This window comes from Sus scrofa, chromosome X (genome assembly GCF_054392235.1).
Source record: "Sus scrofa isolate SSC_HxYL_T2T_F1_AM1 chromosome X, Sscrofa_HxYL_maternal_Yorkshire_Landrace_v2.0, whole genome shotgun sequence".
NCBI lineage: Eukaryota > Metazoa > Chordata > Mammalia > Artiodactyla > Suidae > Sus > Sus scrofa.
This window is the reverse complement of record NC_139401.1, coordinates 30,550,455-30,571,688: the sequence shown is the minus strand read 5'-3', so window position 1 is coordinate 30,571,688 and position 21,234 is coordinate 30,550,455. Positions and strand designations below refer to the sequence as shown.

At 40.3% G+C, this 21,234-nt stretch overlaps 1 long non-coding RNA gene across 4 annotated transcripts in view; it reads right to left on the bottom strand.

Annotated features, from left to right (window-relative positions):
• LOC146394530 (uncharacterized) overlaps window positions 1-21,234 on the bottom strand; it is a 232,889-nt gene that overhangs the window by 111,361 nt on the left and 100,294 nt on the right. For 2 of the 4 annotated variants that reach the window (XR_014835235.1, XR_014835232.1), the window contains one exon: window positions 106-3,547. The exons of the other annotated variants lie outside the window; for them this stretch is intronic. This is a non-coding gene — a long non-coding RNA (uncharacterized LOC146394530). Of the gene's footprint in view, window positions 1-105; window positions 3,548-21,234 lie in introns of those variants that run through there. 4 annotated transcript variants of the gene reach the window in all.

Below are 21,234 nucleotides of genomic sequence, written 5' to 3'. Positions count from 1 at the left end.
CTAAGTCCACATAAATGATCACCATTAGGTCCATTAATATGAGTTCTAGAACCAGGATATTGTAGGATTTTCCTCATACCAGATTCAACCACCATTAGACCATAGTTAGTTAACAAAAAGCTTTTATTTGGCCAATGGATTAAAACAACTAACTGAGGTTGTGTTGGAAATATTTAACTGCTGGATACAGTCCTTGGTTGCCGGTGATCCAAGTACCAAATGATGAAGGAATTGCATAACCAGTAGAGAATGAAGAAAAAAAGAAGCCATCATATAAACACAACCAAAGAAGAGAACCATGCAAATGACAAGCCATGAAGATGGATGAGCTCTCTTCAGGACAGGAAAGTTATAGAGCAACAGGAGAAGATTGCCAAGGACAGAACCTCAAGGATCGCCAATGTTAAAAGTGTAGGCAGAGCAGGGGACTGAGAAGCAGTGGCCAGAAAGGTGAGAAGACAAGTTGGAGTTGTCTTTATCACCAAACCCAAAGAAAAGAGTGTTTCAACACAAGGAAGGTGCCAATAGAGCCAAGTATGAAATGAGGGGAATGGACTTCACTGGATTTGACAAGAAAAATTATTGGTGACTTTGGCCAGAGCAGTTTTCATGATAGGGTGAGGATAGAATTGAGACTGTAGTAGGTCAAAGTCCATAGTAGGTAGGAAATGAAGACTTAGCTTTGAAATGCAGGAGGGAATGGGGAAAAAAGAAGAAGCAAGTGAAGGAGGATGGGATGAAAAAAGCTTTAGAAAAGGTTTAAGTGTTTTTCAATGTTGATAGGAAGGAGGGACATCTCTTCCAGCCTTATAAGAGGAAATGAGAGAGAAGGGTGCAGCTGCAGAGATATCTGCAGGCCTTGCAGGCAGAAATGTTGTGTGTTCCCACCTGGTGACTTTTTTCTTCAAGGTGAAGTAGAAACCACGGTACCTCTGCAGAGACTGGAGAGGTGAGGGAGAGACCAGGGGTAAGATAAGAGTGGAGAAGATTTGAAATAGTCACTATGGAAGGTAAGAAAGATGGAGTTAACTATGGAAATATGGAGGGATTTCTAGGCACCATGGAGGGTGGCCTCAGGTGGAGTTGGACAGCCTGGATTCATGGTCAGGCTAATGGTGTCGTTTTGTCCAGCAGTGCCCAGCTGTCTAGATGGAAGCAAAAAGCAGAAGTTGTACCCACCCCAGAAAAGAGTTTGAGTGCATGTATTCCATGGAAGGGATGGAACAAAGATGTTAAGGATCTTGGCAAGAGAGAAGTTAGACTGATGGACCATAGAATATAAACTAGATAGATAAGGGGAGATAGGAGGAAGCTGATATTAGGTAAGGAGAAATTAGTCAGTCAATTGAGGAGAGCTTCCTTGAGTTTGACTAACAAGTGTGGTGGGAGCAACTGAGTGAGGGGGTAAACTGTGTGAACACAAGATGTCTAAGAGCGACAAGTTCCAGAACAAGGCCATGGAGTGGGTAAATGGAGGGGCATGTATGGGAAAGTCGTGGAAAAAGAGAAGATGAACCACTTGAAAGGATAGGGGAGTCATGCAAGTGGTTTGTTGTCTACATGGAAGGGGAAGTTCATAGGATGATGGCAAGACTGAGGTGGAGAAGAAACAATGGGCAGTCACTGACTGAGGGAGGGTGACCAGAAAGCTGGAAACTGACAGAGATGAGGAGATTTAGGGAGTGGCACAGTTATGTAGTGAGTCTCAAAAACCCGGAAGGTGGTCTAAAAGGAGCATGAAGAACCAGGTAAGGACCCGCACCACCGCCCAGCCTGATACCCATCAAGTGAGAGATGGAGCACCTCCACTTGAGAGACCCATGGGGACAGAGGTTCAGTGAAGGCTGAGGGGGCAGTGAGCCAGGACATGAGAAGTTTATTGTCGGGTAGGAGTTGCACGTGGTCCAGTAGAAAGGGTAGAGCATGAGTGCAATGACAAGATAACTGGAAGGATTCAATACCAAGGAAAAGAGGAACCAGAGAAAAGGAGCTTAGAGGGTTTGCCTGGCTACAAGGTTTTCGAACAGACCTCAGCTTTCCTCTGTGGTTGGGGACAAGTGTCAGGGCATCCTACAAACAAAGCTCTAAGGGTAGGTGTAAATAGCTTAAAGCACATGAAATTGCTACTCCTCACTATTTTTTGTCTTTTACTTCCTATTTTATCTGAATTATCATACATTAAAAGTGACTCTTTTCCATGTACAGTTTAATTTTAACACGTGTATGGATTCATGCAACTATCACCATTATCCAATAAAAAACACTGCCATCACCCCCCTAACACTCTCTCAGGCCGCCCATTTGCACTCACATCCTCCTGCACCCCAGCCCCTAGCAACCACTATCTGCTCTATAGCACTATGGTTTTGTCTTTTTGAGACAGTTATATAAACAAAATAATCTAATTCTTGACATTGGCTTATTCCCCTCATCATGATGCCTTTGAGAGTCATGCAAGTGGTTTTGGGTGTCAATAGTGCCTTCTCATGGCTGAGTTTACTATTCACTATTTTCAATCTACAAAAATGACAGCATCATATGGTAAAACCTAAGGGTATCTGCATCACTAAAGGGAAGGATTTTTTTTAGCAGTGACTTACTGCTAATTTAAGACCTTAGTAGATGGAGCTACAAGCAGAGGTAGTAACTTTGGTAACTCTCTCAAGTCATCACATCAGGGAGCACTCATCTCCAGCTCCATACCACATTCTGCTACCCAGGGCGGTCACCAGCGGGAGTGCAGGAGAGGAATGCCCACTTCCCAAGAACAGACGTCGAGCTGTTTCTTGACCACTTAGAGCCCAGAGGTGAGAGGATGATCCATCTGGAAATGTGGGACCAAGAAAGAGGGCTATGTGGAAGTAAGGACAGAGGTATGGGGGGCAGGGGGACTAAGTGCAGGTCTGAGTCGAATCAAAGAAACAGAAGGTGACAGGAGACTGCAGGCGATGAGATCAAAAGAAGAAAAGCAAAAAAGCAACAAAGGTAAAACCTCAGAAAGTGCCTCATATCAGAAACAGCATCTTCTTTTCCCTAGGAAAGGAAGTGCTGCTGCCCCCAAAACCAATTATAGTGGCAGGAGAGGGAAGGCATGGTGCACAATAAGGAGAGAAAAATGACTGTAAAGCACTTTGCAAAAATAAAGAGTTATATAAAGTCCCAATAATAATAAATCACCTTGCCTGAGGTATGAAAACCTTAAAATAACCTGAAAAATCAAAACGTGGAGGAGCAGAAGGCATGGATAAGCTTCCAGAAGGTTTGTATGCTTGCTTTAAATTCCTCCCCCTCAACTCTGCCAGCCAGGCTCTTTAAGAGCAGTCCTCAGTCAAGTTGTGGGATGAAAATGCGTCTAGCCCCTGTTTAAACCTGCCACCCCCACTCCGTTCCCACCCCCAGGTCCATGAGAACAGGGCACAGACTCTGGGGGAACTGCTTTTCTGAATCTGGCATCTGCCTTCTTGAATACTGATGCATCTGTTTGTGAAGGTTTTCTTTTCCTTTTGTTATATAAAGAGAAAAAGGGTGAAAAAAATAATCTTCATTCCTAGAAAAAAAAAAAAGACATGAAAAATAGGTCTTTCTGAATTCCTAGTACTGGAGCTCTGTTCTTTATATATCTACTCATTCCATTGTTAAATAAACCCACATATTTAAGGGTGACACATTCTCTTAACTAATGCCTTGTCAGGCCCATGCGCCTTGCTAAAAATGGACCTTGATGACTGCTGTTTCCATTTTTTTCTAAGAAATAAATTGATTATTTTTATCCTGCTTCCCTCTATCACCACTCACAAGGAAATGGTTATCTTTTCACACACACACAAAAAATTTTAAATAAACTGAGTGCTCAGCTGTGGATGAGGTGGGAAGTATTCATAAAAACATCTGTATAAGTCACACACACATTCTCCCTGTGCTGTGAAAACTGGCTTTAAATTTGGAGTAAAAGCTCTTCTGCAGTAAAATTGTTTTCTGTTTAACCTCTTACAGTATTATGTGCATCCTAACGTCTTACTTTGTGCAGACCTGAATATCCCCCAGAAAATAGATAATTTAATAAAAGTGGGTGATATGAATCATCCAGGGACAATATGAATTATTATCTGTAGATAATTCATTATGCACATATTTCTAGTGAGATTCTTAAATCAGCAGGGCTTCTTAATCAGAGACTTTCAAATTTTGTCTGTAATAACTAGAGACTTGACCCATAAATCAGCAAATAGGCCAGCAGGCTCACCACATGCTTCACATTTCTTCTTGGGAGAAAAAGACACTTAATTATCCTGAGGTCAGCAAAGAAGGGAAAAATGAACATGAAAGTTGTTGGGGGTTTTATAGCAAAGTATAACTAATTTCAACATTGTCTTCAAAGTGAGCTCATGAAAAGAAGACAATGAAAACATTCCAAATCGAATTAGGTGTTTTATAAAAAGAAAGATGTTTTAAATGTTCACAGGAATGATCTTACCAACCAACCCTGCCTCTCATTCCCACTAAGACCCTTGTCTCGAATTTGAGGACTTTTTCTTCATGTTTCGTGTTACCAGTTTTGCAAATTAAATTTCTAACATGGAAGACATGGATAATGAGGCTGAATGTAAGGATGAAAATATCTAGTCATAGACTTGGAACATAAGACTTATTTTAATCAATATAAACAATGTTTATAAGAGAATCAATTTATCCTTTATTTCGGTTATCTTTTCTTACCCCTACTTCACTAGAACCTCTCACTTATTACCCTGCCCTCTTCCTGCCCCTTAGGTCTTATTCTTTTACCTCCCGTGGTAAAAACCTGCACTCCCTGAAGGACCCTATATATCAATCTCAAAGTGCAGTGTGAAGCTGGCGAGAAACTCCATGGGATAAAGCCCCAGAAGACTTGGGTTCAAATCCCAAGGCCCCTTAGCACCATACCATGTTGTGGTTGGTACAATGCCCAGGTACCATTTCCCTGGCTGCTGCGCTAATCTCCGAGCTGCTCTAAGCATAAAGAGCTGCTCACAGCTGTCCTCTTCTCCAGGAAATTGCTCTCTGACAAATGGGGACCCCGTTTTCCCAGGAGATTAAGGCCCCCTCCCCTCCCATGACCAGCTGTAACTGACTGGCAAAAAAGTACCAGAGGCCAAGCATCTCAAGGGTGGGATCAGACTGCCATCAGCCTGTAGTCCAGTGTAGCTCCCTTCCCCTGCCATCTGTGGCCTCCCTTTTCCCCCTTCTCCTAGGAGCATTTAATTCAAATAGCCATGCGAAAAACAACCTCCACTTCAGGCTCTGATTTTAGGGAATCCAACCTAAGATGCGCTGAGACCCTGAAAACTCACTTGGCGTGTCTCTCGGCACCTCCCTCACATGCAAAGTAAAGATGATAATACACATTCCAGGAGATTGTTGTACATGTTAAACGAGAACACTGTGCAAAACGCTTTAAGCTACTAAAGTGCTATTTGAATTTAAAGGATTATTATGACCTAATGTAAACTTAAGACAATGGGTATGTTACTTTTCCTGTAGATGGAGTAGAGGGGAGCTGAGTGTATTTCCTTGATCAAAGAGCTTCTTCATTTGGCTTGTGGTTTCTCCTCTCACTTCACTGCGTCCCCACTGCTGGATCCTACTCCTCGGCCCAGCCTTTATCACAGGCCTCCTCTTTCCATACCTATGACACGTTGAGGTTCTCCATATACTGAGGACCAGAGCCCTCAAGTGCCATCTCCACCCTCTCTCTAGAACCAAGACCCACATTTCCTAGTGTCTATTTGGCAATTGTTTGTGGCTACTGGTAAACATCTGACTTCACACTGCCAAGCAATACTGTTGATTCCTCACCTCTCAGTGTGCTTCCTCACCGCTGCCCACCTTCCCCAACTCAGTAAACAGCTGCCTTCCAGAGAGGTGCTCAAGTCAGAACTCAAGGGATTTATATTTTATTCCTTTCTTCTTACACCCCTTATGTACATCCATTAGGAAGCTCTGCCAACTCTTCGTCCAAATTCCACTCTGCCCATTCTCCACTTTCACTGACATAATCCAAGTCACCATCATCTCTTACCTGAAGCACTGCAGCCTGACAATCCACTCTTCTCTAAAATCTCAAGGTCATGTCACTGACCTACTTAAAACCTTCAAATGGCTTCCTACTGTCCTTAGAACAAGCTCTCTCTGGTATCTCTCTCTCTTTCTAGCTCTTCCTCTTTAGTCTCCCCCTTTCTTCTCTATTCTCCTTCTCCCTCATTTCCCTCTCTCCTACTTCTTCTTTCTCTACCCCCCTTTTACCCATTCCCTCCTTCTCTCATCTGATACACACACACAATCACATATACATACATACTATATCCCAGCCACATCACTTTCTCTTTGGTCTTTGAAAATCCCAAAACAGTTCTTGCCTCAGGGCTTTCACATTTGCTCCATCTTCAGTAAGGAATGTCCTTTCCCAAACTCACATGGCTGTCTTCCTTTTGTCATTTAAAGTTTTTTTTAGTCTTCCAACTTAAGATAGTCACCCAGGAGTTCACACCATGGCTCAGTGGCAACAAACCCGACTAGTATCCATGAGGACATGGGTTCAATCCCTGGCCCTATTCAGTGGGTTAAAGATCCAGCATTGCCCTGAACTGTGGTATAGGTTGCAGACGTGCTTGGATCTGGCATTGCTGTGGCTACGGAGTAGGCTGGCGGCTACAGCTCTGATTGGACCCCTAGCCTGGGAACCTCCATATGCCAAGGTTGCAGCCCTAAAAAGACAAAAAAAATTAATTAATTAAAATAAAACAGTCACATCACTCTATTTTAACTTTCTGGAAATCTTTCCTCATATACTCTTTCTTGTTGTGTCATTCATATGTGTCTTCCATACCACTCTCGTTCCATGAGAGCAGAGATCTTGTTTGTTTTGTTCACAGGTTGATCCCAAAGGCTCCATACAGTGCCTGAGAGACAAAGTAAGTGATCACTAAATGCAGATTTTGGATGACTAGATCAATGGATGGATGGATGGATGGATGGATGGGTTCTAGCTCAGCTATAGCACTTGCTAGCTGTGAGAACTAGGGAAAGTTAATTGACTGTTTCAAGGGCATTTGGGATGGGCCTTGTCAGACAGGTACTAAAGTAAAAGAGGTAAATGGGGTCTTGGTCTCCCAGAGGGCAGTGAGGCCCTGAAACCCCCTTCTCCTGGGTCCTAGATTCACCCTGCAGCACACATGGTAAATGCTTAATCATGGGGTAAGGTGACCAATCATTCTGTTTTGCCCAGGACTGAGGGTTTCTTTGCACATGAAACTTTTGGTACTAACTCTGGGAGATAATTAAGCAAAGCGGGACAGTAGGTCTCCCTCCTACAGGGTGAGGAGGAACACCTTCGGCAGCACAGAGAAACCTCAGTAAAGAAAGCAGCATCTGAGCAGCAAGAGAGGTCACAGTGCTGAACGGCAAATGTCCTTGGATGGGCTTTAAATTGTGTTGGACTGTATTACTATTGTTATTTTACTTTTTAGTTTGAAGAAAGTTTCAACTAGAGAAATTAGCAAGAATAGTACAAAGAACTTCTATATACTTTTGACCCAGATTCAACAGTTTTTAACGTTTTGACATATTTGCTTTGTATTCTCTTTGTCTTATTTATTTTTTTTGGACCATTTGAGAGCAGACTATATCTTTATGCTTCTTAACTCCCTAATGTTTCAGTGTGTATGTCCTAAGTACAAGGATATTCTCTTATATGACTGTGACACAGTTAACAAATTTAGAAAATTTAACATCGATGCAATACTTTTGCTTAATCAACAGTCTATATCCCAAACAAATCAATTGTCCCAATAATGCCTTTATGATAAAAAAAACTTACATTCTAAGATCCAGTCCAAGATCACTTACTGCATTTAGTTATCATCTGTCTTAAGTCTCCCTTTGTCATTTCTGATATTGACATTTTTGTAAAGAACATGTCAATTATTTTATAGACTGTCCCTCAAGTGGAACCTTACTGATTTTTTTCATTCTTATTTTTTAGAATGGGAATAATACCATTTACCTCACAGGATCAAATAATATTAATTCAAAATCTTAATTTAAAGAACAAATAAGATAGCATTTGATATATGCCAGCATGTAATAATAGGTCAATAAATAATGGATATTAGGGTAACAAGGAAGAAAGAAAAAAGTGGACTTTACAAGATACTTCTCTGTGGAAGGATTTTAGATTTTAATAACATATAAAAGGGAACCACTGTAAATTAAGATAATGTTATAGACTGAGGCCTATTTATATAAGTTAGTTGTTTTTTTATTCATTTTGTGAATATTTATGAGTATTAAGAATGTGTCTAGAAACCTTAGTTAAGTTTCTTCTCCCATCTCAAATTTTATGGTTTCATCAGTAAATAAGAGTTATTAATAATATTTTAGAATAATTTTTGAGATTATAAAAGAATATAGATCTTTAAGCAGTTTCAAAACTAGAAAGGTCTATACAACTATAAATCAATGTTTATATACTTGATAATGATATTCAGTGCCAAGCCATTCAAGTAGAATTTGAGAAGAGACCAAAAACCCTTACTGCGGATGACAAAAATTGTTATTTAAAATAGACTCATGTACATGATTTTTATACCAAACTAAACTGTTGTATCCCCACTGAAGTACATGTTTCATGGAAAACAAGGGATGGGTTTATGAGAGTATATGGAAAGCATAGCAGAATTACTTGACACTATGAAACTGTTGAAAAGTCAAGGCAAAACTAAAGATGAAGGATTTGGATTTCAGGATGTGACCATCAGAGCTATACAGTGTAGAGGAGATGATAGTAGTGAACTGACAGCACTTGAATTAGATTCAACACATGTTTTAAAGACAAAACTTCATCAAAGGCCTTGCTATGAGCTTGCAGACAACACATCTACCTCTACAAGACCCTACAAATTTTTTTTTCCTGGAACTCAAGGAAAGCAATCATATAACTTTTTCTCTCCACTCCTACCCAGCATTTAGAGCTAGAAGACCTGGGTTCAAAGTCCAACATTCCAGCTGACTATCTGTGTGATTTTGAGATATCTAGATTACTTGTCTAAGTGTATTTTCTCATCTGGAGAATAATACCTACCTCACAGAATTGTTATAATAAAGTAATTCTAAAAGTGTGGTTGCAGAAGGGCAGCTGCATCATCACTGGTGCACTTGAAATCCAAATTCTCGGACCCCATCCAAGATCAACTGGATCAAAAACTTTGAGGGTGGGGCCCAGATATAAGTACTTTAACAAGCCTTCCAGGTGATACTAGGCTGGCTAAAGTTTGAGAATCACTGTTACAATGGACTAAATGATATAATGTATGTAAGTAACTCTGACACAGTGCCAGATATCTATATCACAGAGTAACTGCACAATCAGTGTCGGTTCTCTCCTCTATCTCTCCCCCCCTACACAACTCAAGCAACACACAAACTCATGCATGTGCATGCAGGTACATGTGTGTGCATACATATACACACCAATCGGTTACTTGGATACTATACCTGAATGAAAACACTATCCTTTCAAAATTATATACATTAAGAGCTGGAAGTAAAACTATAAAACTTGATATGTTTCAACACAATTAGTAATGCCATAATTCTTACTTATATTTTATCTATTTGATAATGGGGAAAAAGTCCATCAATAAATATTTGTCAGAGTTCACCTATGGCATATTGGGTTAAGGATCAGATAAGTGATGGCCCTTCAGCCTTGGTTCTAAAATTAAAATGGCCTGGAAGGTACAGCAAGCCCCAAATGGACAAAAAGCACAAGATACTTATTGTATGCCGCTGAGATTTGCAGGCTACTTATTATAACTTAGCTCACTGATACAGCTTCCAGTTAGCATTGTTTTGGAAGCTCAATCCAGGATAGTAAAAAAGAAAAAAAAAGTCTTTGGATTGATAAGGAAAAATATTTTTTGGCAGGTGATTACACTTTCCTACGCAGAAAAATCAAGAGAACTGCCATGTAAATTATTAGAATAAGATGGATTGGCAAGATCACTGGACATAAAATACAAAAATTAACAGATTTTCTATACCACAGAAAAAGTTAGAAAATATAATTTTTTAAAAAGTTCCACTTAAATTAGCAGCAGAGATAAATGTTTGTAGGAAAAAAAACTAGCAAAAGATGAATAAGTCCTCTATGGGAAAATTACAATACTATATAGAAACACATCAAAGAAAACTCAAATAGAGAAATACAGCATATCCTGGTTTGGAAGACAGTATAGTAAAGGTGTCAGTTCTTCCCAGTTGGATCCATAGCGCCAAAGCTATTTTAATCAAAGACTCAACAGGGTTAGTGTGGGATGTGACAAGGTGATTCTAAAATTATATAGAAGATAACTGACCAACAATAGCCAAAAGGAGAAAAATTAAGTGGGAAGATTTTCCCTATTACACATTGCCTTATTTAATGGCTATAACATTGAAGACAGTGTGCTACTAACAAAGGGGTATACATATATACTTTGCCAAAGAGGAAATTAAAATGGCCATAACACATGAAAAGATGCTGAACCTTACAAATATTCAGGAAAATACAAATTAAAGCCACAAAGATACCACTTTTCTCACACAAGCTTGGCAAAATCAAAAAGTCAGCTAATAACAAGGGTTGACAAAAGTGTAAAACAATGAATACTTTTATCTGCAACTGGTAGAAGCTCATCAATTTTGGAAAAGTAAAGTGGAATCTGCACATATCTATGACCTAGTAATTCCACCTCTAAGTATATGCCCCAGAGAACTTGCTGCATATGTATCAGGAGATATAAAAAGAATGCTTATAGCAGTCTCATTCCTGAGAGCAAAACACTGAAAACAACCAACTCTCCATCATCAGTGAAAAGATCATTAGACCGAGACATATTCATACAATGGGATACTCGACAACAGTGGACATAAACCAATTACAGCCACATGCATCAATGGGAATGAGGCTCAAAGATGCAAAGTTCAGTGAAAGGTCACCAAAGAATGCATCCAGCATGAATCTAATTGTCTCTCATTCCAATCATGGAACACTAAGCAACATATTCTTAAGAGATATATTCATGTGTGGTTAAAAAAACTATAAGGCAAATGAGCTAATTATCTATACAAAATTTAGGATACTGGTCACCTGAGGGTTCAGGGACAACATCTCCGGGAAGTTTCTAAGATATTTACTTTGCATGTGTACGTTTTACACCCTTACGTGTATGATTATTTCATAATAATTTTAAATTAATGGGCATAACCATACGTATATATAAATTTTATACATAACTACTATACTGTATGTAGGAATAATAAGATACATTAAAAAAATATTTTTTTAAAAATGAGTTAGAATAGTCTTTTGATTTTGTCCATAGTCCCCATAAATACTTCTGTTATCAATTTGTAGAAGTTTAGTTTTATGTTCTGAATAGCTTTTCATGTGTTGCTAATCATGATAGCTTCATGTTACATAATTTTCTCAAGACTGATATACACTCCGGGTTATGTATATTATTAATGACCGTAAATGTATATTAATTTTCCAATGATCTTTATTTCAAAATTTTGGATTACTCCTTGTCAGATTTCATAATATTGTCACTATTTTTACCTCATAATATGACTGATGAATACCTAGTTTTTAGTGTAGGAAGAGTGTCAGCTCCTCCATGTACTTATATTAACCTTGGTATTTTTCATCCATCTGAAAATTCTTTGTAAGAATCTCTTGAAGCCTTTATCAGTGTCTCAAGAGTTCATTTAAACTTCTTATTATAATCTGTAAATCTTCTCAACTAAGCTTACAAAAACTGTTTCTACAATCTACCACACTATCTAACTATTCCAATGTATAGGAGCTTAAAACAGTAATTTAGTATTGTTATTATTGTTAGATATCAACATTTTGTGAGTTAAGAATTTGGACAAGACACAGTGGGAATAGCTAATCTCTGTTTCATGGTGTTTGGGACCTCAGATGAGAAAACTTGATTTTCTGGGAGATGGAAGAGTAGAGCCAGCCAGGCATCCCTCTCTCCAGACAGCTTTTCTATTTGGCTAGCTTTGGTGTCCTCAGAGCAGGGTTGCCCCAAGGTCCTATAAGTGCATTGCAGACACTACTAGACTTTTTATAAACGAGACTCATAACTGGCATAACATCACTTCCACCATACACTATTGGTCAAGTAAGTCACTAAGGCCAACCCTGATTCAAGTTGGAGGGCAATTACATTCCACCTCTCAGGAGTAGAAAAGAATCTGCAGTCATAGGTAGTCTTCCATAGAAATATATCACCAAAAGAGAGCCATTATAAACCCTCTTCACTGTGTAGAAATCTAAGTCTTCACCCAGAAGTGGCACGTGAAGTTCTCATACATGACCCAGTAAAAAACAAAAACAAAACAAAAACAGTGTTAGTCACTTATTAAACAGTAGCAAAGCTTGTTTCCTTTCTTTTTTGATAAAAATAAGTACAATTAGAAATTCTTGCACTCCTTGGAGGCATAACTCTCCCAGAGTTCAGACAATCCTACAAAGCTAAAGTCACCAAAACAGTATGGTACCGGCACAAAACCAGACATATGGATCAATAGAATAATATATAGAGCCCAGAAATAAACTTACATCCCTATGGTCAATTAATCTTAAACAACAGAGGCAAGATTATAGAATAGGAAAAAGAGAGTCTCCTCAGCTAGTGGTACTGGGAAAACTAGACAGCTGCATGTAAATCAATGAAACTAGAACACATCCTCACACCATGCACAAAAATAAACTTAAAATGGCTTAAAGACTTAAACATAAGACATCATAAAACCCCTAGAAGAGAACATAAACAAAACACTCTCTAGAGTAAACCGTGTGAATGTTTTATTAGGAGTTCCTGCTATAGCACAATGGGATTGGTGACATCTCTGAAGCACCAGGACACAGGTTCGATCCCTGGTCTGGCACAGTGGGTTAAAGGATCTGACATTTCCACAGCTACAGTGTAAGTCACAACTGTGGCTTGGATCTGACTCCCGGCCCAGGAACTCCGTATGCCACAGGGTGACAAAAAAAGAAAAAAAAAAAAAAAAAGAAGAAAAAAAGTTTTATTAGGGCAGTCACCCAAAGCAATAGAAATAAAAACAAAAATAAACAAATAGGACCTAATCAAACTTAAAAGCTTTTGCACAGAAAAGGAAACCACTAAAAAAAAAAAAAAAACTAAAAGACAAGGCACAGAATGGGAGAAAATAGTTGCAAACAATGCAACCGACAAGGGATTAATCTTCAAAATATATAAACAACTCATACAACTCAACAACAAAAAAGCAAACAAGCCAGTTGAAAAATGGACAGAAGACTTAAATAGACATTTCCTCCAAAGAAGCCAGATGGATGGCCTCTAGGCACATGAAAAGATACTCAACATTGCTAATTATTAGAGAAATTCAAGTCAAAACTATAATGAGGTACCACCTCACACCAGTCAGAGTGGCCATCATTAATAAATCCACAAATAACAAGTGCTGGAGGGGCTGTGCAGAAAAGGGAACCCTACTGCACTGTTGGTGGGAATGTAAACTGGTACAACCACTATAGAGAACAGTATGGAGGTACCTCAGAAAACTAAATATAGAACTACCATATGATCCAGCAATCCCACTCCTGGACATATACCTGGGACAAAACTATAATTCAAAAAGATACATGCACTCTAAGTTCATAGTAGCACTATTTACAATAGCTGAGACAGGGAAACAACCTAAATGTCAACTGACAGATGAATGGATTAAGAAGATGTGGCACATATATACAATGGAATACTACTCAGACACAAAAAAGGACAAAATAGTGCCATTTGAAGCAACATAGCTGCAACTAGAGACTCTCATACTAAGTGAAGTCAGAAAGAGAAAGACAAATATATGATAACACTTATATCTGGAATCTAAGATACAGCACAAATGAGCCTATCTACAAAACAGAAACATACTTACAGACATAGAAAACAGACATGTGGATGCCAGGGGGAGTGGGGAGGGAGTGGGATGGACTGGGAGTTTGGGGTTAATAAGTAATCTATTACATTTAGAATGTTTAAACAATAAGGTCCTACTACACAACACAGGTAATTAAAGCCAATATCCTGGGATGACCATGATGGAAAAGAATATTAAAAAAGAATGTATATACATATAACTGAGTCACTTTTCTGTACAGCAGAAATTGGCACAAAATTGTAAATCAACTACACTAAAAAAATAAAACAAATTCCTGCATTCCTATGGGGGCACCCACTCCTTTCCAAATATAGACAGACATTATGGGTGCTTGAAAGAGGCAACGATCACAATGAACTGAAAGATGTGAATTGATGAGGTGCTATGGCTCCACAACCCATGCAGCTGGGTTGCACAAATTTGAATGTTTGAAGTAAATACTTAATTGGCTTCCAAATGCCAGTCTCTTGTTTTGCTCACACAGTGGCCTGGCTTTGAGTGCTGGACTGGCTGCTAGGTGCAGCTTTAGCCATCCTGCTGCTCACTCTGACAGGTGGATGGGTTACTTTCATGAAGCCAGAGGCCCCACAGCTGCTAATAGTAATTATACTTGTCAGCAATGCATTCCCCTCAGGAAACTCCTGCTGCTTCATTAGGGCTAATTGCCAATAGGCAGTGCAATTTCCTAGAAGAGGAGGGGACATAAACCCACAGGGAGTTGACAGAACAGCTGTGTGAGCTCAGAGAAGCCAGATGTGGCCATGTGCCATTAAAGTGTAGCTAGGCTGTTAAATTCATTCAACTCAGTCCTGGAAACACAAGAACATCAAGAATTTGGTGAGGTAGGTCAAAATCTCCAGCTTTACTCTCCTACTAGCTTTTGTGGAAAATATGAACACCACTTGCTGGACTTCTACTCCAAAAATACATTTCTTTTTTTGGGGGGGCGCCACACCCATGGCATATGGAAGTTTCCAGGCTAAGGGTCAAATAAGAGCTGCATCTGCCAGCCTATACCACAGCAACACCAGATCCAAGCCACATCTGCAAACTACACCACAGCTTACAACAATGCCAAATCCTTAACCCACTGAGCAAGGCCAGGGATTGAACCCACATCCTCATGGATACCAGTCAGGTTCATTACCAGTGAGTTATAACAGGAACTCTGAAAATACATTTCTTATCTTAATACAGGGCGTGGGGTCTGAATAATTTCCCTACAGCTGGTTTCATTAATTATTTGTGTACCTACAACGTGTCTATATCTATGCCCACAGTCAGGGTACAAGATGGGAGTCAGATCATATATAGGGTCTTGTTAAGTTAAAGGACTTCAGTTTTCAATAGGAAATGAAAAGCTATAGAAGCATCATGATGTTACATTTAAAACTATTGGTCTATTTACTATGTTGACAAAAGATCACGAGAGAGTGAAGGTAGAAGCAAGAATACCCATAGGGAGGCAACTGCAATAAGCCAGGCAAGAGATGATGAGGGCTTAGACCAGGGAGGTCATGGAGAGGTAACAGGAAGTGAGAGGATTGGGAGATGGTCAGAAGGTAGAACAGACAGAATTTCTTGATGGACTGAGTGTGAAGCAAAAAAAAAAAAAAGAGAGAGAGGGAGAGAGAGAGAGAAAGAAAGAGAGAGAGAGAGAGAAAGAGAGAGAGAGAGAGAGAGAGAGAGAGAGAGAGAGGGAGAGGGGAAGGTAAATGACTCCAAAGTTTTAGCCTGAATAACTCCCCAAAGGATAGAGTTGCCATCAACTATGATGAAAAGGCCATGAGTAGTAGAGTGAGAGGAAATCAGTAGTTCAGTTTGGAACAATGATTTGGAGATGTCTCCTTGACATTCAAATGGAGATGTCCAATATGCAGCTGGACATGTTTGTCTAGAGTTAAGGCAAGAGGTCTGGACTGCATGCAAATGTTTGAGGCATTGATATGTTCACAGTATTTGATTATTTAAAAATTAAATGAATTCACCACGGGAATGAGTGTAGTTAGAGGGAAGAAAATGAAAACAGAGCTCCAGAACATTCTACCACTGAGGAAGCAGGGAGAAAGGATGTGCTGGCAAAAAAAAAAAACCTGAGAAGAAACAACCAAGGAGAGAGGAGAAGACCCAGGGGCATAATATTTTGAAGCCACACGAAGGAAGGAAATGTGATTAATGGATGAGGAATACTCAACTCTTTCTCATAATGCTGACAGATCAGGTACATGAAAACTGAGAGCTGACCACTGGACTAGCATACAGGAAACTCTCAATATTTAAAATTAGATTTTTAAGATTTCCCATCATGGCTCAGTAGTTAACGAATCTGACTAGCATCCATGAGGAGGCAGGTTTAATACCTGGCTTCGCTCAGTGGGTTAAGGAGGTGTTGCCATGGGCTGTGGTGTAGGCTGCAGATGCAGCTCGGATCCTGCATTGCTGTAGCTGTGGCACAGGCCGGCAGCTACAGCTCCGATTTGACCCCTAGCCTGGGAACCTCCATATGCTGCAGGTGTGGCCCTAAAAAGCAAAAAAATAAATAAATAAATAAATAAATTTTTAGTAGTTTTCTCTATCTCCATCTTTTTTTTTTTAATGGCCTCACCCATGGCATGTGGGTGCAGTTCCTAGGCCAGGGACTGAATCTGAGCCACTGCTCTGAGGCCAGATCCTTAAGCCACTGTGCCACAGCAGTACCTCCTCTGTCTCAATTTTTAACATCAGCAGAACATTTACAATGCTGATTTGGGAGAGAGTATATCACTCCCTTATAGAGTAATCTAGTTCTAATATTGTTTTTCCCCCAGATTAAAAAAAATGATAAATAATGAAAGTAGAAAATAAAAGCCTCCTTTAATTAGGGTAGGACTTAAGAAGAAGAGGTGACAAATGTGTTGCACATATTAGATAAATAAGCAGAATGGCCCACTTGTCTGGCTTCAGGTATAAATTTGATCACATCTCTTGATAATAGCTAAATGTCTTGCTATAACCTGTACCTCTTCACATTTGCAGAACATCTCTCTTAGCACCTCCCCAACATTCCAAATTTGTCTGAGCATCCTCAAGGCCTCCTTAATCCAAAGTTGAAATACTGCTTCCAGAAGTGTACAATCTAGAGGCTAAAAGCCTGGATTCTCAAAATATATTGCTTGATTCCAATCCTAACTCCACCTCTGTATTAACTATCACTAGGTATGCTGCCTAACAAATAAGTGTTAATTACAACTATACACACATACACACTGCATGTGACATGTGGCCATGTAAGTCCCTGTGACTGCACTACTGACTCTGGGTCATGGTGGGGTCTGTTCCATGTATATTCTTGACCGAAGGAGCAATCTTGATTTGAGAAATGCCTCCTCTTGAGGAAGACAAGAGAGACTAATCCACACTATGAAAACACTTTGAAAGTTTCTGCTTGGATGTCATATCCATTCACATTCCTTTGGCTAAAGTAAGTCAAACGGTACAAGTTCTACCATTAGTTCCTCACTTCCCCATATGTATGTGCTGGTCCACATATCAAAAAGTAGAGCCTACTCCTAATCCCCTTGAATCTGGACTGACTCTCTGAACTTGCCTCAACCAAAAGAATGTGGGAAGAAGTGTCACTTTAGGATTTTCTTTTTTTGTCTTTGTTTGTTTTGTTTTTCAGGGCCAAACCAGTGGCATAGGGAAGCTCCCAGGCTAGAAGTCAAATCAGAGCTATAGCTGTCAGCCTACGCCACAACCACAGCAAAACAGGATCTGAGCCTCGTCCGTGACCTACAACACAACTCAGGGCAATGTCAGATCCCCAACCCATGAGCAAGGCCAAGGATCGAACCTGCACCCTCATGGATACTAGTCGGATTTGTTTCTGCTGAGCCATGATAGGAACTCCTCACTGTATTTCAAGCCCAAGTCTTTTTTTTTTTGCTTTTTAGGGCTGCCAATGTGGTATATGAACTTCCCAGGCTAGGGGTCGAATCCGAGCTACAGCTGCCAGCCTAGACCACAGCCACATCAACGCAGGATCTGAGCCAAGTCTGCAACCTACACCACAGCTCACAGCAATGCCAGATCCTTGACCCACTGAGCAAGGCCAGGGATAGAACCTACATCCTCTTGGATACTAGCCGGATTCATTTTGGCTGCGCCACAGCAGGAACATCCTCACACTCAACTTCGAAGAAAGCTGGCAGCTTCCACCTATTCTGTTTTAGAACCCAGCTGGCATGCTGGAAGGCATTCCACACTGGACTATGGAATGAATAGAATCCCCATGAAGGGTGGACTTGGACAACAGACATGTGGTTGCCAAGGGAGAGGGGAAGGGAATGGGATAGACTGGGAATTGGGGGTTAACAGATGCAAACTATTGCTTTTGGAATGGATAAGCAATGAGTCCTGCTGTAAAGCACTGGAATTGTATCTAGTCACTTATGACAGAGCATGATAATGTGAGAAAAAGAATGTGTGTGTATATATATGTGTGTGTGTGTGTGTGTGTGACTGGGTCATCTTGCTGTACAGTAGAAAACTGACAGAACACTGTAAACCAGCTATAATGGAAAAAATAAAAATCATTAAAAAAAAAGAATCTACATGAAGGGAATTTCTGAAGGATGAGAGGCCATAGCGGACATTCCAGTCTCAGCTAGATCCAAGTTTATGTGGATGCAATCAAGACCCCAAGACCAACAGAAGAATCTCCAGCTAAGCCCCAGCAAAACCTTAAGACCATGAGAAATAATGAAGTAGTGTTTTAAGCCGCTAACTTTTGGGGTAGTTTTGCAAGAACATCTAAGTGGAGTGCATTGGTCAAGTCCTAAATCAATGGAGCAGGGAAAAATACTTCTCCCTTGAAGGTTTGTGGAGAGGAAAGTGAATATTTTGTAGCAATAGTACAACTTAACACAGTAATCCCTTGGTAACATTGTCAACTACTTCAGCACTCTGTCTAACCTGCTGATCTGGAAATGGGAGTTGATTTTTAATTGTAAGCATCTCATTAGATTGTTGTGAGGGTTAAGTAAGTTAACAGGGTTCAATAAATAAAAGCATGTGATACACTGGAATAAAATTTTAGATATTCTTTGTTCACTCCCTAAGAGGCATCTCTTCATGCTGGTAGGCTTTGTGGCACCCCTGGTCATTTGCAAGCTGTGACTCACCTAAGACCAGATTTCTGCAGGCCACAGATACTCTTCAAGGAAGAACAATGCAACTCTAGCCGATTATTTATCTCTAACCAGGTTGACACGCACATGCTCACTTATTAGCCCCAAAGCATCTTTTGTCAGGAAAGACCTCGAGCCTGGACCACACACACATTGGGTCAGAAACAATCTTTCATCCACCCACACGATGGGCCTAGTACTGGACCCCAATCACCCATCAAGCCTTTTTCTCTTGGGAGTCCCTGCCCTGGCTCAGCAGAAATGAATCCGACTAGCATCCATGAGGACGCAGGTTCGATACCTGGCCTCGCTCAGTGGGTTAAAGATCTGGCATTGCAGTGAGCTGTGGTGTAGGTTGCAGATGTGGCTCAGATCTGGTGTTGCTGTAGTGTAAGGCAACTGCTATAGCTCCAATTGTACCCCTAGCCTGGGAAGCTCCATGTGCCAAGGGTGCGGCCCTAAAAGACCAAAAAAAAAAAAAAAAAAGGCTTCTCTTGTGGTAGTGAGTCCCTTTGGGATCTTTCATGTCCTTCCCAGTGTCAAAATGCCATCAGGACCATTTCAAACTGAGACAGAGGTCACAGACTCTTTTCTCCCAGGAGCTTCTTTGGTCCCTGAGAATATTTACCCATCTCCTCCCTCAGAAACAGCTCTGTATTGTACCAAGTATTGGGAGAGAGTTTTTGCCAGAACCTAAAATGACAATGGTAGTTATTATTGGATAGGGAAATTTCACCTGTTTTTTTCTTTTCTTCTCTTTCTACTTCTGTAAGACTATTTTGGGTAGTTTTTTTTTTGTTTGTTTTGTTTTTTTTTTTTACCATGAGAATGTTTTATTTTTAACTGGAAAACAGTAAGTCAAAAGAGAAAAAAAATGTGATAGCTTTAAAAAAAAATTTCTTCCCACTGGTGTCTCAGTATTTAAACATGCAACTCTATTTAATTATGCAAATTTAAGGTTGTTTAACAAATTCTCTGAAATTCATGACATGTTAAGTTGATATTGAAGTCCTGACCTACTGAATTAGAAGAAAGCCCAATTCTTTTTTACCAAACATTTCTAAGTATCTCTAGAGATGCTTATCAGCATCTTTGAATCTATCTTTATAGTTCCTCCTATTTTACATGCAGAACAGAACAAATCTTCCTTTCTAAAGCTCAGACCCTGGCAGAATAGAGCCACCTGTAAAGACTCTGGTTCCCTTCCTCTGTGAAGACTTGTCCTTCAGAGTTCCCGTTGTGGCACAGCAGAAATGAATCCAACTAGAACCATGAGGTTGCAGTTTCAATCCCTGGCCTTGCTCAGTAAGTTAGGGATCTGGCAGTCCCATGAGCTGTGGTATAGCTTGCAGACGCAGCTTGGATCCTGTGTTGCTGTGGCTGTGGCTAGCAACTGTAGCTCTGATTCGACCCCTAGCCTGGGAACCTCCATATGCTGAGGGTGCAGCCCTAAAAAGCAGGGGCCACACACACAGAAACTTGTCCTTAACTACAGCGAGCTATTTAAAGTGTAGATTTTATTACTACTGAGGCAGTATATGATGAGTCCAATAGATCAGAAGACAATTACCACTGAAAAGATAGTTGTTCACAGATACCAAGAGGAGGGGACCCACCATACCACACAGAGAACTAGGGTTGATCAGGAGAAGGAGTGAGGGAAAAATGTGGGCAGAAGTTTTTCTTGTGGTTTCCATGGAAAGGAAAAGACAAGGCAGGGTAAGTAGGTTTAGGATTGGCTAGGTTGAATAGTTTCTGTAGGCTCTCAGGTGGAGGGGCTGTCTTGAGTTGCTTGATACCAGGCCCTAGGGCGATTAGGGCAGGTGGATATCAGGCTAGAGTATAAGAGCTAGAAAGAGCAAGTGTGGGCTCTGGACAGGTCAGTTTGCACATGAAAGGTTGTTTGCCATCTCTAGGAATTAGCTGGCCCTGGGAAGAACAATTTCTCCCTGGTCACCTATCATTGAGGTCCCAGAGGCCAGCCAATCAACAATAGAGAAAATAAGAAAATACAGTTAATACATAAGCCTTTGCTAGGGACCATCCTGAT